This window comes from Pseudopipra pipra, chromosome 1 (assembly GCF_036250125.1).
Source record: "Pseudopipra pipra isolate bDixPip1 chromosome 1, bDixPip1.hap1, whole genome shotgun sequence".
Classification (NCBI taxonomy): Eukaryota; Metazoa; Chordata; class Aves; order Passeriformes; family Pipridae; genus Pseudopipra; species Pseudopipra pipra.
The window spans coordinates 84,720,287-84,733,214 of record NC_087549.1 but is presented as its reverse complement, the minus strand read 5'-3'; positions in this window follow the sequence as shown (position 1 = coordinate 84,733,214).

Here is a 12,928-nt window from a genome sequence, read left to right as displayed (position 1 = left end):
TGGCAACTACATTAAGAAAACTAACACCCAAGACTTGAAGTGATGTGATTTTATTAGTACTGCTAGTAAATTGCAGTTTGCTAGTAAATTTTGCAGTTACTGATTGGTAAACATCCAAGTGAGAACTATTCTATAAAGCACACATTGATCTCTAAATCTGTAAATAGAAGATTGAAGCTCTTTGGGCAATGTACATTATACACTTCCTTCCTTACCTGAATTTTTACACACATTTTTAAAATATTAAGATGATTACTAATGCCTGCGGTACAGAACTAGTAGTAATTTTATCTTCTTAAAAACTTTACTTTTTAAACATGTGCCTCATCACATATCCATATATTTTTCTCTCTCTGTCATACACAAAAGTTTCTTTTCACACCTAATCTCTCCCACAAAAAAACCCTCACTCATAGCTCACACATTCATATAAAGAACAACAGAACAAGAAAACAGGTTTTTCTTGATGTCAAGAATAAAAAGCATTTTTAAAATTCCAACTAAAGAATATAATAAATAATATAATAATATCCTTATTAAATAAATAAATAATATCCTTATTATATTAAAGGAATATAATAAATAAAAAACATTTTTAAATTCTAACTAAAGAATATAATAAATTTAATAATTTAAATGTCCTAACATTTTAGAAATAAAGCCAATTAAATTATTCACATTTAAACATAAACCTTTTTTCACATTCGAGTACTAACTGAAATTTTTAATGTTTTCTGGAAAACATTTCTTTGAAATTTGGATCATTCAAAATGAAACCTTTCCAATTTTTTTTATTTTTTTTTACTAAGAGAAATGGTAATTTCCCCAAGAAAAATCTCTAAGACTATTCCTTCATATTTCTGTTTGTTAATCCTGCCTGATCCTACGTAGGACTAGTTGTACTTTATTTCTAGGCATGCTTCTAGAAATGATATCCATAAACCTTGAAGTTAGACTTTAAAATTGAGAGTCTAATGCTCACTGCTAATTTCAGACTGCACTGCGTAGGCTGAGCCCGTTTCATGCTGAGTGCTGCACAGAAAAAAGCAGGTAAAAATTCATCTCTGGTGTGACTCTTCAAAGGAGCCCCAAAATGATTCTGTCCTGTAAGTGCAGCTGTTGAGTCAGTAGTGGTGGATTGAGAGGGGCAGTGAGGCCTCTGAAATGCTTTTCAAATATTTTTATAAGAAATTGAGAGATTATGTCCTAGAGAATTCCATGTGCCTTGCGGAGGACTCATAAATAAACTGCTTTTGGGATAATGTTTCACACTTCAGCAAACTCGAGAAAGTTACCCCAACGATTTCTAAGGAAAAGTGTTCCTCACAGAGCCCCTTAAAATACAGCAGTGTTTTCTGTCAAGTTTTGCCTCCATATGACTGTTTTTCCTTTGGTGTGAATTAATTACCCATATTCTTTGGTCTCTTTGGCCAGCCTAGTCCCATGTACCCTGATTTTATTACTGAGTTTTCAGTGTTTGCTGGTTCCACCCTTGCCCCCTCGCAAAGTGTTTCTCAAAACCCTCAACACTTCTTCTCTGATTTTTGCTTGGTTTGGGGTTTTTTTCAGGTTTTTTTTTGGTTTGCGTTTTTTTAAAACATTTCCTGTTTCTCTCAATTTTGAATTCACAGCTCTATCACAGTAGCAAAATATGCACCGTAGTCACAGATAACACACACATCTGTTCCCACGGGGTATAAACAATATACTAATGAAAAAGGCCCCTTCTCATTAACTTATAGTTTAAGCAGCATTTACAGGGAACACCACAGAAAATCCCTACAGCAAAATCTGCCTATTGCCTGCTTAGGTTTTAATTTTGTCTAAACTATTTGATCTATCCTGTAACAAGATAAAAAGGTTTCAAGTCTCACCTTGCTCTATAATTTAAGAAACCTCTGTGCTGTGCATGATGATCCCTTTGAGTGCACTGTGGGTCTCTGCTCAGGACTCTGAGCTACAACTTCTGAGTGACTTCTATCCACTTTATGAGATTCTAAATCAGATTGAAGTTATGAGCACTGTTTTTCTTCATTGCATATTGCTGCTTCTAAGCAAGGTTTCTTGACAGCTTGTCGGCTCCTAATTCAGGCTACCTGTGAAACACACAGAAGCCTGCTGTAGGAATCAGCTGGCTGCTGTTTTCCTTACGGATGAAAATCAGCAAAATACATGAGTATTTCTGAACAAAACCCAATGCTTCATCTGTGAATGAGAAAAGCCCGTGGCAAATAAATGTGACAACATGTTTTGTCTCATTCTGTTCTCTTTTGATGTTTTCAGTTTTACCTCCTGGAATTTAAAATCTATTCAAACTGTGTTGTCCCATTCTCTGTGCCTGTGTCATAGGATGATAACTGCATATTACAAGCAACTGCTTACTTCTTAACATTAAGGTATAAATTTTGAATTCATACCTATGTTAGTGCAGATGTAGCAATCCTAATTAATGTGTAACTATAAAGCTATTTGGTTTTTCAGATAATTGGTAAAAACACAGTATTTCCTTCAGCATTTTCACCTGATCCTGCAAATATTTTTTTTCACCCTATCAAGATAAAAATTTATTGTGAACCAAATATTTTATTGAAGGCATTTCGTTTCCTGGATCGCCTTGCCACTTAAAATTTAATTTCAATAAATTATGTCTTGAAATAGTTTTATTTTCAGAAGAAAAACTGAGCTACTTTAGTTTAGGAGTCTCAAATCAGTATTGTAAAGTTTCCCTACATTCTGTGGAGGGGTTTTTTTTCCCAGTCAAGATCCTTCACAGATATCAGAAAATGGACCGAGCACCAAGGGTATGGAACATGGACACAGAAGTACTTTTAAGTTGTGGCTAAAGCATCCTGCAAGACTTTTTTCACTACCCCTGCCTGTGATTTTTAGTGCAGGTGAGCTAAAAGAGGGAAATTTGATGGGGAAAAAAAAGAGTGTCAAATTGAAGAACAAAAATTGAAGAACAAAAATTGATGAAACCAGAGACAGAGGGGCAGCACAGGGATGATTTGGATGAGAGTGAATTTTAAAAGAAAAATGATAGGGTTTAGTAACTTGTCAGCTTGCCTGGCTATTTTCTAAATGACAGCTAATCCATACCTTGTTTTACAGAGAGATAGGGTTGTTTATGAATATGGATCTGCAGGAAAATTTGGAAAACCTGCCTAAAGCTCCATTTCTCCCTCAACCCATGGCCAGGATGGCCGGAACACAGTGGAGGGAGAGGGGCAGTGGGGACTTCCACGGTGGCAGATGTCACCATCCTTTAACCCAAAGTAGGGTGAAGGACTGCCAGTGCAGCGGTGGCCTCAGCTGGCTGCCTGACCTCCTGCTGACTCAGGGCAGGCAGAAACAGAAAGATTTTGTGCTCCAGCGGAGCTGGGCCTTCCTGTGACCTAGGCAAAACCCTCCAGCCGCTTTCCCACAACGCCGCGCCGAAGCCTGGCTGCAGCTCTCCGTTTATTTTTTCAGGTGAGTAGAGGCTGTATCAAGTACTGGTTTCTCAGTTGCTTTTAATTAGGCTTCTGGAAGCTGCTCTTTCATCTCGGGCGAAGCCTGCGTCACTTTGCTCCAGCTATTTTCAGTCCTAAAGCCACGGGTTCACTTTCATGCGGCTAATTGAAGGCACACGGGAAAGCTGAAAAGGCCTAATCCCAATGATTTGAGATATTTTATGGTTGGGGTAAAACCGCACATTTTTCAGCCACAGAGAATCACTTTCTAAATTTTAACCTCCCAACCACTTCCCTGAGGGGAAGGGGGTGGCTCCCAAGAGAAACCAGCTGTAATGACATGAGATCCCCACAGGGTCCTGTACACTGTAAGGGAAGGTTGAGCAGGCGATGAAGACCTCGTGTGCCATAATAGACTGTCTTTGGTTTTAAACTCCTGTCCTTCTGGTCATCTCAGCATTATCTCCCAGGTAAGCAGCTGAAGTCCAAAAAATTGCCAGCTAAACTTTCAAGGCACCACGCAGGGACATTCAAGGTGTGCGACCACCATAAACATCAGTTGGACTCCTGCAATAGGAAGTGCCTTCGTGAGTTTGAAAACGAAGTAACAAAAGCATTTCACCAGCTTATAGGAGAGATTCATAATTACTGTCTAAGATTTTTGGCTATAACAGCTGTGTCTGGACATTCGTCACTTTATCCTGCTCAAATCTGCTGCATGACTACACCACCTTGGTGTGCAAGAGAGCATTAGGACTCTATAGCTACTCTGTGTTGTGGTGTGCTGCTGCATGTTGCTGTGTGTGTTGTGTGTTGCTGGTACTCCTGGAAGCTTGCCTGCCTGCTTCCTCAGGCAGACACCTGTCCATGCTGTAGCTCCCAGGCACTCCTCTGTCGCTGAAGTGCAGTGTGTAGCCCACATTATGGACAATCATCATTAAGAAGACGTCTTACAATCTTTGTGTTTCTCAACATACGAAGAAATCACTGTAATGACAGCTTTGGAGCTATGCTTATGGACACATACATTTCTGAGGCAACTGGGTAAAAGCTGGTGCAAATTTACTTTAAAAGCATGTCCTGGGTGGATGGTTTTATTTGCTGTGAACTCAGCTCACAGTGTGATACACTGAAACATCTTTTCTCACCAACCACTATTTGCAATCAGTCTGTCACCCCATGGTATAATCATTCCTTATCTCAGTAGCACCACTGAAGTGCAAGAGGCTTTTGACAAGTGTTTCTCCTATAACTCAGTGTCTGGCACCTAATATCTGGCATTTCTTATTGAACTTCAAGACAGATGACCCAGAGCAATCCTCTTTTATTGATTTTTAAACACAATATACGTACATATACATATATGTACACACATAAATATATAATACCAGTTTGCAATCATCCGTTCCTGAGTGTATAGCAGCGTGTTTTGTGCAGCAGCTGAATGAACAGCACAAGCGGTTAGGAGCAGAAATCCCTTCACCCCAAAATGTGACAGTGCTATGAATTGCCAGAGAAAGCCTACAAAAGGTTGGAGAAACAGCTATTTTTGGCCCTGGCTGTTCCACAGGTCTTTGACAGCTTTTGTCTCTCATCTTCTTGAATTCATATTTTCTTTTGCTAGCCAATATACTGTGCAATGCATCAAGCATGTGAGCATCAATGAGGAAGTGTGATGAACCAGAGAGATCAAGAATACCAATGGTATGCTGGGCTGTGGGAAGGGCTCCAAGTCTGTCCACTTCTCTTCTTCTGGCAGTTCAAAGACCTGTAGGAATTCAGAAAAGAAAACCAAACACCTACCACAACAATCTGTTTATGTTCCTTGCACCTTGATTAAGTTGCCTGGATGAATGGACAAAGTCTTGCTGCTTGTTTAATTCATCCCTGCATTCCCTACATACCATAGGAAAATCCTTTCCTCTCCAGAACAGGAGTGCAACCTCTTAACTAAGGGTGCTGTATGCCTGTACCTGGGGGGAAAAGAGTTGTCTCCTCAGGCTTGGGAATACCCACAGAGTGATGGCTGTGCTCTGGGCTTACATAACCAGCACAACCCCAAATGATACAAATGGATGAATGGCACAGGGTAGAAAGACAGCAAAGAGGCAGAGGGGTCAGTGTAATAGACAGCATAAAACACAGCCCTCTATTTCTGGTCTTCTCTTTCTTCTTCTGAACTATAAATTGGGTTGAAAAAATGCATTTCTGGGAAAAGGCTACTTGCAAATTTGGAAAACAAACCACCAAAAAAACGTGCTTATCAGAAGATTTTAAATTGCTAGAGGAGTTTGTACTGATAGTCTTATAAAGCAATAAGTTTTGGGAAACCAAATTTCTCTGTTTGAAGGCTGAAGCGACACCATGACTTTTCACTGTGAAATGACATTTTTCACTTCACAGGCAATCTACAGCTCTAAAGCATTTTAAAAGGATTAAGTAATTTGAAACAGAAAATAAATAATTCCTGTCTTACATTTCATGAAAATCTGAAAAATTCTGCTTTGGTTTAAACCAAATGTTTTTTCCTCTGATAATTCTGTTCAGCAACTGAACTGAAAACCCATTATTCATCCAGTCCCTACACAGGTAATTGCAGTTTGAAAATGGGAAAGGTTACATAAATTATGCTCAACAGTCCTTCTACTTAATTATTTGCTGGCTTTTTTCTCATAGCTTCAAAGCACAAGTGGCTCTCCAGGCAGGATTTGAACGATGTGAAGGTACAGAGCTAGCTTACAGTGGTTATGGGTTCATATTTTGCATATGGAGCTATTATTCCAACTAATAGATCACCACCAAGAGAAGCCATTTAAAATATCTTTATGGCCTATATCCTGACAGGGAAGGAGTTGTAAAAAGGTCATAAACTGTGCCAAGAACCATAAAAAGAAGTTGGTGTTCTGCATTACAAGAAATGCAAGATAAGGTACTTGCACGTTCCAGGCATGGTGGGTGGGTGGGCAGAGGGCCTAACAATATCCAGATGGGCCCTGAAGCAGGGAATGGAGGAAGGCTCTGCAGTGCCTACCCTTCCCATCTGCTGTCTTTTATTCACGTCACTACCTACTCACCCCTGGGTTTCAGCCTTTGCCTTGTGTAGCCTGCGCACTCTTAGCCCTTGCTAGGCTTTCTGCCTTTCATCCCTGCTACCTCCTCCTTTGGAGCCTGGGCTTCACCATTGCCATTCCCAACTAGCCATAAGGCTGTAAACTCCAGGGCCTTGCTCCTCTGGCCATGCTGTGCTATGAAGGAGACCACAAACCCAGCCCTGTCAGAGCAGGTGCCTGCTATCTCAAGGATTTCTTCAGGGGTAGCATCTGGGCAGAGGAAGTTAAATGGGTCATCTGGTTCTGCAGGAGTTTCCAGCTGCTGGTCTTGTCCCCTGACAGCAGTGGGGTTGGAAATTCAGTAACTCTGTCTAAATCCTCTGCATACATCCTTTCCCAGTTTCCCCAGTGGAGGCTTCAATGCAAACTGTGGTGACTGGTAGCTGAATAGGGCTTGTCTGCTTTTGCAACACCACAGATTTCCAGGCAGGACATACGTCCCTGCAGAATTTAGCCCTTATGCATACTGCCTTGTGCATTCCTGCTTTGAATCTTGCCCTCTCTCTTTCAAGGGGAATCTTAATTTTGAGTTTCTGAGCTGACTAATATTTGGATGTTTTGAGAAAGTTTCAGTGCCCTTAAAATGATTTTTTTTTTTGCTCCCTGAAGTAATATGCTTTTTCCAGTCTTCTTAACTAAATCTGTGGAAAAAAAAAAAAACTGCAAAGGAGAAGATTCCCACTTGTGCTGTGCTTATTTTATGTTATGATAACATATATATATGTATATGATATCCATAGATGGACCATATGCAAAATAAGTTGGGTCCCAGGTTCTTTTGAGATACCCCAACTACGGAAAAGATTAGTGCAAACAAGAAACAGGCTGTAACAACCGAATGTTTGAGTACTAATTCAGTCTTTATTTTGGCAAAAATCTCCCATTGCCTTCAATGAGAATTTCCATACATGAGAACAGAGTGAATGCTATACTGTAGTTTTCATAACCTTTGTACATGTTTGTGAGCACTTACAGAGATGCTTAGTCACACTGGGATGAATGTGATGAGTAACTGCTCACCTATCTTGCTGTAGGTTGCACAGCCCACTCAGGGAAAACCCACAAAGACTTTTAACTAAGAAAGAACATTTCCATTACTGGGGACACTCAGGGCTTCCCTGTCAAATTTGGTCTTCTATAGATAGTAACAGCAGAGCTCTGATTATAGCTGTGTTTGCGTAACTCCTGCAACTAAAATTCACTGAATCTGAAGTGGCAGCATTATGCCATGATTTGCTGTCATATCACACGTTAACTCTCTGCTGCAGAGACTCATTAACCTACTGGTGCTAAATAATCACTCCATTTCAGTCTCTTCACTTGTACTGCTCCTTGCCAGACTCCAGTAAAGATGACTTAGTCAGTGCTGAACTCTGCAGGAGAGCATGAGTCTCAACACCAATATTTGTTTCTGACAGATCTCAGAAAATGTGCCTCTCTTTTTCCATCAGGAGGGAAAAACATACTTTGCCATTTCTAGTTCTGCTTCCTGCTATGCTGCCTTATGAGCTCTTTTTCTGATCTATTTATTATATGGCTATCATACTTATGTAGTGACTCTAATGAAACCAGGGCCAGATGAAGCCAATCCAGGAATTTTGGTTCATTATGGTATGGATCACCTGAAGCCTCTCCTTCCACTTGCAGCAGAGATGGAGAGAAAACTGTCTCATTCCAGTAAAGGTGGGCTTTGTATCCAGAAAACTCTTTTTCCAAATGCACACCAAGCACCAAGAGCCTTGCCCATTTCACTTCTAAAGTTGATCTTGGCCAGTCCAACTGGATTGTTGCCTACAGAAAACGCAGCCAGGGAAGGTGATGCCCCCTCACCAACAAATGCAAAGGTCTGAAAGGTTAAAGCACTCACTGAAGATCTGGGAGACCCTGGTTCAGATCTTTCCTCTGTCTGCAGTAATTTGAACCTGTATAAATAGCCAGTGTGCCAGAAGGAAAGTGAGTGATAATGTCACAGGCCACACACAGAGCCTCCCCTTGGGAGGAATGATGCAGATCTCCATATTCCCACAAAAATGCCCTGACCTCTAGACTTCACCTTCTCCAGTCTGGTGAAGAGTTATTACCAACAAAGCAAAACAGCTTCAGTGGTGGGAAAGGCTGGGCCTGGAACACCATTTATGGCTTGGTCATGGCTCAAATCTACTTCCAGTGAAGGTGTATAATGCACAATCAGATCCCCTCAAACAGAAGCAAAAATCAACCTAAGGTCTGATACACCCCAGAGTACTTTTCAGTGATCTCATATGTGCCTCCAGGCCATGGCTGAGACACTCATCACAACTTATCCTATTAAGGATGCCCATAAAAGCCCTCTAACAAATGCCCTGGTTTACCAGCCATTGCCTGCCCAGCAAGTAAGCAGGTACAGCTACCCTTACAGCTGTACTCCGAGTGAGTTTGTGCATTAATGAAGAGTATTTATGTGGACATACACAGACTCTATTAAAAGTGTAATCTTTTTGCAGATGGACATTTTTCTACTGACTAGTGTGTTATTCTTCTTTAAGAAGAAAGGAACTAAATCAGACTGCTTAAGAAGAAAGGAACTAAATCAGACTGCTCAAATTACCGTGGTATTACTCTGCTCTCCATTGCTGGCAAAATCCTGGCAAGAATACTCTTGAACAGACTAATACCCGCTATAACAGAAAGAATTCTACCTGAAAGTCAGTGTGGCTTCAGAGCCAACAGGAGTACCACAGACATGGTGTTTGTTCTCAGACAACTGCAAGAGAAGTATAGGGAACAGAACAGAGGTCTCTATGTAACCTTTATCGACCTCACCAAGGCTTTCAATACTGTGAGCAGAAAAGGTCTGTGGCAGATTTTGGAACGTTTAGGTTGTCTCCCCAAGTTTCTTAAAATGATCATCTCACTCCATGAGGATCAGCACGGCCAAGTCAGATATGGCAATGCACTTTCTGAGCCCTTTCCAATTACCAATGGTGTGAAACAAGGCTGCGTTCTTGCTCCAACCCTATTCACAATATGATGCTCCAAAGGGCCACGGCAGACCTCGATGATCAGGACGGTATCTGCATTCGATACCGTACTTCTGGAAGCCTTTTCAACTTAAGGCAACTGAAGGCCCACACCAAGACCTTAAACCATCTTGTCTGGGAGCTGCTTTATGCTGATGATGCCGCCCTTGTGGCCCACACAGAAGCAGCTCTGCAGTGTTCAACATCCTGCTTTGCAGATGCTGCTGAGCTCTTTGGGCTGGAAGTCAGCTTAAAGAAGACAGAAGTTCTCTATCAACCTGCACCTCAGGAAGTCTTCCATCATCCCCATATCACTATTGGCCAATCAGAGCTCAAATCAGTTCAGCAGTTTAATTACCTAGGCAGCCTCATCTCCTCGGATGGTAAGACTGACGGGGAGATAGACAACAGGCTAGCAAAGGCATATAGTGCTTTTGGAAAACTCCATAAAAGAGTCTGGCGTAATAAACACTTGAAGAAAAGTACAAAGATCAGTGTTTACAGAGCCATTGTGCTGCCTACTCTCTTGTATGGTTCCGAATCGTGGGTCATCTACCGCCACCACCTGCGTCTCCTAGAACGCTTCCATCAACGCTGCCTCCGTACAATCCTAAACATCCACTGGTCAGATTATGTGACCAATACATCTGTTCTAGAACAAGCAGCAGTCACAAGCATAGAAGCCATGTTGCTGAGAACAGAGCTGCATTGGGCAGGGCACGTCTCCAGGATGAAGGACCACCACCTCCCTAAAATCTTGCTTTATGGTGAACTTGCCACTGACTGCTGCAAGAGAGGAGCCCCAAAGAGAAGATACAAGGACTCCCTGAAACAACATCTCAGCCTTGGCCATATTGATCAACATAACTGGTCTACTCTGGCCTCAAATCGGGAGGCCTGGAGACACACCATCTATAACTCTGCTGCTTCCTTTGAGAACACACGCAGGATCACTCTCAAGGAGAAAAGACAACGCAGAAAGAATCGTATCTTGCAGAATATACCATCTAAAGAGTCTTTCTGCTGTGCCTTTTGCAATCGGACGTGTCTATCTCGTATTGGCCTTATTAGCCACCAGCGTGCTTGTAACAAATGTGGATAGAGCCTTCCCAAATCTTCGTTCGTGATGCCCAGCCATGTGACTAGTGTGTTATAAAGGCAGCCAACGCTCAAGTGATGCTAAAGGGGAAAATCTCATTTTCGTTTTTGGACCACAGTGGGTAATAGATTTTGACCTCTTTAATACTTAAAATTCACAGAGTTGAGGTGGTTTATCACATCATTTCACAAATTAATGCAAAATGACAACCAAACGTGAGAAAAGCTAACCTGAGTGAACTTCACCAAACTGAAATACAAGAGCTTGTGTTTTACTTGTAATGTTGCTCCTAAAGAGCTTTCGTGTTCACTGTCCCTAGTAAGCTAGGTAGCTCACAGCAAGTAGGAAAAGTTCATGGTTTCCCTGAGCTGATCACCAGCTGTGAGTTCCAATCTCAGAATCCTTATTTTCTTCTAATCTAGCTGTGATATCTTCAGAGCAAGATGACTACACCAGCAGGAGAAGAACTGAGACTTCACATTTTACCCCTCATCTACTTAGCCAGACTCTAAAGAACTGCTGCCTAGGCCAAACTCCCTGGAACATGGCCCCAGAGACTACAATCAGTGAAAAAAGGGATCAAGCAAACATTGAGAACAACCTTCAGGACCAATCCATCAAGTCAGAAGACACAGTTGTATCACTGAGTACATTTGCGCTCTCCAGATGGAATTACACTCCTTTGCAGCAAGACATGGGAGGAAACAAAGAAACTGGGGTTTTGTCCCTGACTTCATACATGCACATGATTCTTGAAGAGGGTACCTATTTCAAATATACACGTAAAACAACACCAAAATATACAGGTTTGCTGAGGCAATACAGTCAGAATCCTGGGAAATGAGATTGTGGATGAGCAGTAACAGCGTGTTATGCTGCTCAGACATGGAGAATTAATCTAAGTGTCTCATCAATAATTCGTAACTACTGTTCCTCATAATATTTCTGAGACATAGTGCACCTCCAGAAGAGTGACCTATGGTGTCTTCTGATTCCTACATCACCAAGAGAATTTCTAAGTTCAGTCAAAAAGACCAAACTGCTCCTTCAGTTATATCTGGAACTGGAGGATGTAGCAGAAAATGGAGTGCAGAATTTGATTTTCAGAATCTTTATTATTAATAATGTCTCTGAAGCCAGCAAGAGCTTAGCTTGATATTTTTAGATCTAAAAGTGAAGCTAGCAAATTAACTTTGTTTTTATTCATCAATACACTTAATTCCACATTTATTTCAGCTTTTAGAGTACAAAGCCATGTCTTACTTCTCAGAGTAAATTGTGCTGTCCAAGTTCTTAGAAACATGCCTTTTCTTTTACTGTCACCCCAGACCATTAAGTAGGAGTTTTCATAGAGTGCCATAAAATATAGCATTCTGTTCAGCTAAATAGTTTGGTGATTATCTCAGATACAAAAGCAGATTTGGCTTCAGTCTTTGGTTATAGACTGCTCTCTATTGCTTCTGTGTTGTAGATACATCATTTTCCCTGTTCCCTTGATAAATAGTTTTCTGTAGTTTTGTCCTCTTGCATTTTAACCTTTTGTTACAGAGTTAGCAGAAATTACTGAGGAAGGAACATTTCTTAAGAGCTTCTTATGCGATAGACTGGGAAAACAAGCATTCACATGCTGCCAAGATTGGAAGGTAAGGAGAGAAAGGGCATGTTTTGGGCAAGCTGCTTTGGCAGGATTGGGATATTTTGTGGTAAACTGTCATTCTAATCTGAGGTATTTTAGACCAGACAGCTACAGCTGCTGTCAAAGAGAAAAGCTTCTCATTTCTGCTGGTCTTGCAACTTTGGATAACGTGTGTTTGCTGCTGCCAGTAAAGCCAAGAGTTCTTCCAGAGGGCACTGCTGATCTAGAGGGCAAAGCTATATATAATATTTTTTGGTATACCATGATATGTTGGTCCTAAGGGAACCCAAGCATCCAGGAAAGACTGAAGTTAGAAATGTGGGTGGAAGCTTTGCAGCCCACAGATATTTCTAAGTCCAAACAACATCCTGAGGAAGTGAGTCTGGAAAGGGACTTTCTCATGCTGTACTCTTTTCCAGCTATTAACAATATTATGTGCTTTGCAGCACCATTCATGCACCAGAAATGCAATCACTTATCAGAAACGAAGGCTATTTAGCCTGTTAAGGAATGCAGCCTTTGGATTAATGCATGGCATGCCGCTGATACTCCCTCTCCAAGGATAATGTATTGCAGCCATAAATGGTGAAATTAGGCATGACAGATTGAGACTTGTAGTCTAACTGCCTGCC